Here is a 5904-nt window from a genome sequence, read left to right as displayed (position 1 = left end):
CTTTTATCACATGGGTGTTTCCTTTACAGTTTGTACTACAACCATGTTTCTCTCAGATCATGTTGTCAATAACATTCCATTCTATATACCACTGATAACAAAAGAGGGGGTTTTCTTTCTGCCTTCACAGACATTTCATTATTCCAGAGTGAGCTTGTGATTTTACTGAAACTCATCCACGTTGCCTTCTCCTCCTGCTTCATTTGCCACCAAAAGAGCTAGCTTTGTTTATTTTCTGGCCAACTGTACATATATCCTTCCATGTTTATATTCCTTTACTTTTCATATGAATTGATTATTTTGAAAAGTACTAATTTTTCTCCATGACTCTTTTAGAGAATTCATTTCCAACCCAATTTGTGCTGCAATTATTTTTTTTCTTTCCAGTTCTGTAAATATCCCTTTACTCTATTATTTCCCCAACTGTAATTTATTTTAATGTTTGTCTCCTCCTGTAGATTGTAAGCTCTTTGTGGACAGGGATCATGTCTCCAAATTCTATTAAATTGTATTTTCCAAAGTACTTAGTACAATTTTCTGAACCCAGTAAGCCATCTAAGCCACCTAAAACTCAACATGTCCAAGACTGAACTCCTTGTCTTCTCTCCCAAACCCTGCCCTCTCCCTGACTTTCCCATCACCATTGACGGCACTACCATCCTTCCCGTCTCACAAGCCCGCAAACTTGGTGTCATCCTCGACTCAGCTCTCTCATTCACCCCTCACATCCAAGCCATCACCAAATCCTGCTGGTCTCAGCTCCACAACATTGCCAAGATCCGCCCTTTCCTCTCCATCCAAACCGCTACCCTGCTCGTTCAAGCTCTCATCCTATCCCGTCTGGACTATTGTATCATCCTCCTCTCCAAACTCCCATCCTCTTGTCTCTCCCCACTTCAATCATCATCATCAATCGTATTTATTGAGTGCTTACTGTGTGCAGAGCTTCTGCATTGTGTCCATACTTCAGGCCGCTACCCGGATTGTCTTTGTCCAGAAATGCTCTGGGCATGTTACTCCCCTCCTCAAAAATCTCCAGTGGCTACCAATCAACCTATGCATCAGGCAGAAACTCCTCACCCTGGGCTTCAAGGCTGTCCATCACCTCGCCCCCTCCTACCTCACTTCCCTTCTCTCCTTCTCCAGCCCAGCCCGCACCCTCCACTCCTCTGCCGCTAATCTCCTCACCGTGCCTCGTTCTTGCCTGTCCCACCATCGACCCCCGGCCCACGTCATCCCCCTGCCCTGGATTGCCCTCCCTCCCCACATCCGCCAAGCTAGCTCTCTTCCTCCCTTCAAGGCCCTACTGAGAGCTCACCTCCTCTAGGAGGCCTTCCCAGACTGAGCCCCTTCCTTCCTCTCCCCCTCCTCCCCCTCTCCATACCCCCCACCTTACCTCCTTCCCTTCCCCACAGCACCTGTATATATGTATATATGTTTGTACATATTTATTACTCTATTTATTTTACTTGTACATATCTATTCTATTTATTTTATTTTGTTAATATGTTTGGTTTTGTTCTCTGTCTCCCCCTTCTAGACTGTGAGCCCACTGTTGGGTAGGGACCGTCTCTATATGTTGCCAACAAGCTCTTAGTACAGTGCTCTGCACACAATAAGCACTCAATAAATACGATTGATTGATTGATCAACAAAGAACACTGATGGACTGTAAAATCATTTAGGAAAATAGCATAGTTGTTATGAATAATGAGGATTCTAATCATTTGCCATAAATACTGATAAGCACTTAGTACATTGCTCTGCACATGGTAAGCGCTCAATAAATATGATTGAATGAATGAATGAATGATGTTCTCTTCTTAGTTATAAGAAATCACTATATGGCACTGGGGAGATTGTACCAACCTGCCTGACACCTCTAAGAAGATTTACACAGGATAAATTGCTGAAAGGTAGGATATCTAAACACTGCATCTCATCTATTCTAAAAATCTATCGACTAAATCAATTCCATTTTCAGTAAGAACATCAAAAACGGCATTGAATTCCTTTACATTGAATACTTTGTAGGGATTGATGGATGATAATCAAATTAGCTTGGCATTCTTGCTATTTTTCTGTTAGTTAATGGACGAGATATGGGTGTGGTCAATTGTTGAATGGAATCCATAACAGAATCTGGTTTGTCCTCAGCTATTGAACAGCTGTGGATCATTCTTGATATAGAATGAATAATTTGGGAGAAGACTTTGTTTGTGAGACAATTATTAGATGAATGTTTCAAATACCTATACTCACTTGCGTTTTCATCAACAGTTTCCCCTTTCTTGTTTTCCAGAGGGATTACACTTATTCATGATGCATATGCTGAACTGTTATGCCAGAAATTTAAATAGAGGTATACCTCCTGCTCTGAGATACTATGACCATATGTTATTCCTGCCTGGTTATTTTCTGGGTTTCCCAGTGTGAAAGGCATATTCAACCTCTTCCCAAACTACATCTGGGAATGGTTCCAGGTTTGTTCTTGGCTAACTGTGACCTACTGGGACTTTATACGAAGCATTGTAGAGTTTTGTAAATATTTCATCCATCTTGATTCTGTTTGCGGACACGATCCGTTTCTGTCTTTCAGTGCCAGCAGGATATTCTGTTTTAGCCTGACCAATCTATCAGACCTCTTCAAGCTCTCCTTTATATTCCTTCCTGGTTCTAGTCAATGTTTATGCAAGAAGAGTTCAAAGTTAGCTTTCAGGAGTGTCCAACATCATTCACAGCACTACCTCCTCGACTGATCATTTCTTCTTTGGAGCTGTTTTCACTGATACACTTGGCTCTCTCAGATACTTGAATTTGGTCTTCGTGCCAGTGGTGGATTTCCCAACTGGCCGTCTAGGCTTAACTGGAGCAGTCAATCTTGGGAAGAATGGTGGAAATTTTCAGGGAAAAATAGTCAAAAAATACTTTGTATTATTTAAATGAATGATCTTAGGTTCTTTATTTTTTTTTTTCATTTAAATTTGTGTCCAACAATTAGTCACCTCTCAGAGTCATTCATTCAATCATATTATTGAGCGCTTACTGTGTGCAGAGCACTGTACTAAGCACTTGGAAAGTACAATTCAGCAACAGATAAGGGCTGCACCTGTAGAGTTTCCAGTACTCTACCAGTCTCGACTATGGGAGGGAGAGTCAAGCAGAGGCCTGTCCACTCCATTCCTAGCTTGGGCAGTGGCTAGCGAGTGGAAGGCCATCTGCTAAAAGTCAAAACTCACCTTTGCTAGGCAACAGCGGCCTGGGACAGAGTCAAGGACGGAGACTCAGGTTTACTGCACAGAAGGATGCAATGGTAAATCAATTCTGTATTTTTACCAAGAAAACTCTATGGATATACTATCAGAACGATTGCAGATGGAGGTGGAGCTTCTGGGAGAGATGTGCCCATAGTGGTGCTCTGGGTCAGAATCGACTCGACAGCATAAGACAACAACAACCAGCAATTAGACAAGAATATTGCACTGGAGGAGTCAATGTGGTGTGGTGGATATTATAAGCTTACCCCAAGAGCAGTGTGATTGTATGGGCAAGAGAACATCTCCTTGTTTTTTAATGTGTAAGAAGAAAAAGGTTGATTGGAGCTTTAATTATGTGAGCTAAAGTAAAAGTGATCTAGATCTATATATCGCTCTATTTGTATATGTATACTACTTATTTGACATTTTATACATAATTAAAGTCTCATAAATAAACAAATTTAAGGGAGACAATTAATAGTAATAGTGATAATAATGATAGTGTCTGTTAAGCACTTACTATGTGCCAAGCACTGTTCTAAGCGCTGGGGGAGATACAAAGCAATCAGGTTGTCCCAACTGGGGCTCATGGTCTTAATTCTCATTTTACAGATGAGGTAACTGAGGCATAGAGAAGTTAAGTGATTTGCCCCAAATCACACAGCTGACAAGTGGAGGAGCCGAGATTAGAACCCATGATCTCTGACTCCCAAGCCTGGGCTCTTTCCACTGAGCCACTCTTAGTTTCTATGTGTGGCGAAAGGACAAATCCACTTCTTGGACACTGAATATCTTGATCTTAGATTGATGTCTTTTTTCATATTCATCAGTTTGTAATGAATTTGGTTCAAGGTGATGTCATTGTGGATTACCCGGTCTACTACTATGCCTTAGTTTCTTCAACAGTAGAATAGGAAATAAATCAATCAGTGGTATTTATTGTCTACTACGTGCAGAGCACTGTCCTGATCTCTTCTACATAGACTTTAAGCCCTTTGTGGGATAGGGACCATGTCTAACATAATTACCTTGAATCTACACCTGACCTTAGTACAGTGCTTGACCTAGTGAATGTGCTTAAAAAAATCTCACAATTGTTATTATCATTCCCCTTAGTATACAGAGGTCAAATTGGCCTCAGCAAAATAGTTTCCTTGCTTCCCAATGTCCTAATCGAATACCAATGAAGTATTCTGGGTTACTCTTAATTTGTCTTATAATATTTTAAAAGTCCCCCTGTACTTTGGTATTAGTTGTCACCCTTTAAAGAACAACTTCCACTTCCTCAGAGAATCCTTCAGTAATCTGTTTACAGGTTTGATCACAACCAGTCAAGAGCTGAATGGAGATAGAAAGCTGGTTCTTTATCTGGAAGAAAGGAGTGGAATGTAACCCATTTTGGAATTGCTCTCTTTGGCAGGCATATCAAACGATGACATAGTTCAGAATCATTTGGAAGTCTGCTGTGCTGATGGGTGGAATTCTTAGTCTGATTCAAGTGTGGATTGAAAACATTTGAAGACTTATAAGAACTGGAAGATGAGAGTGAATCAGTATTGAGGAAATGATTGAGATATTTTGGGCTTTTAAAAATAGGTGGAGAACAAAGTTAAATCAATCAATAGTAGTTATTGAGCATTGATGGTTTGCAAAGCACTGTATCTAAGTGCTTAGGGAAGTACAACTCAACAGTCAGTAGATATGATCTCTGCCCCTAAGAAGTTTACAGTCTACAAGAAATACATCTTGCTATAAAGCTATCAGTCAATGCATTTTAGCTATAACTGACCTGTGGAAGGAATATATTTTAGAGCTAAGAGCTTTCTATAGAAAGAGTCATAGTAGTAGTAGTACTAGTCATAGTAGTACTTATGAAGTGCCTATTGAGTGCAAAGTACTGAACTAAGTACTAGGAAAAAAATATGCAGATGACACTAGGCCATGATCACGGGCCATAAGGGGCTCATAATCTAAGAATGAGGAGGGAGAAGAAGGACATGCCAATAGGCAGATAAGGAAATATGAAACAATAAATACACAAAGTAAAAGGCAAAGGCAAGTTTCTATATTTCTAAATATATAAATTTTAAACAAAAGGGAGCATTAGGTTACTGTGGTTAATGGGGAGAACTTAAGACTCCTAGTGGATCAGTAACTGTCCCAGTAGCTATCACAGCTCCATAATCTTCCCTTTCCTCTCTGTTCACACTGCCAGCACGCTGGTCCAAGTATCTGTCATATTCTACCTTGAGTACCGCATCAGCCTCCTTGCTGACCTCCCTGCCTCTAGCCTCATCACTTTCCAGTATAAACTTCACTCTGTTGCGTAGGTCATTTTTCTAAAATATCATTTAGTGCACCTCTTCTTGCTCCACAAAATCCAGCAATGATTTCCCAATCTTCTTCATATCAAGGAGAAACTCTAGCCATTGGCTTCAAGGCACTCAGTTCTCTTTCCCTAATACTTCCTTCAACTCTCTCTGCAAATCAGATCAGATACTTTGTTCCTCTCAAGTCAACCTACCATGGTGACATTTCCATCTAGCACTGCTGACCTCTTCCACACATTTTTCTTCAGCCTGAAACTCCCTCCCACTTCATCTCTGGCAGACCTGCTCTCTCCAACTTCAAACCTCTCCTGAAGTCA

This window comes from Tachyglossus aculeatus, chromosome 4, assembly GCF_015852505.1.
Source record: "Tachyglossus aculeatus isolate mTacAcu1 chromosome 4, mTacAcu1.pri, whole genome shotgun sequence".
In the NCBI taxonomy this organism is placed as follows: Eukaryota; Metazoa; Chordata; class Mammalia; order Monotremata; family Tachyglossidae; genus Tachyglossus; species Tachyglossus aculeatus.
This window is presented reverse-complemented; position numbering follows the sequence as displayed.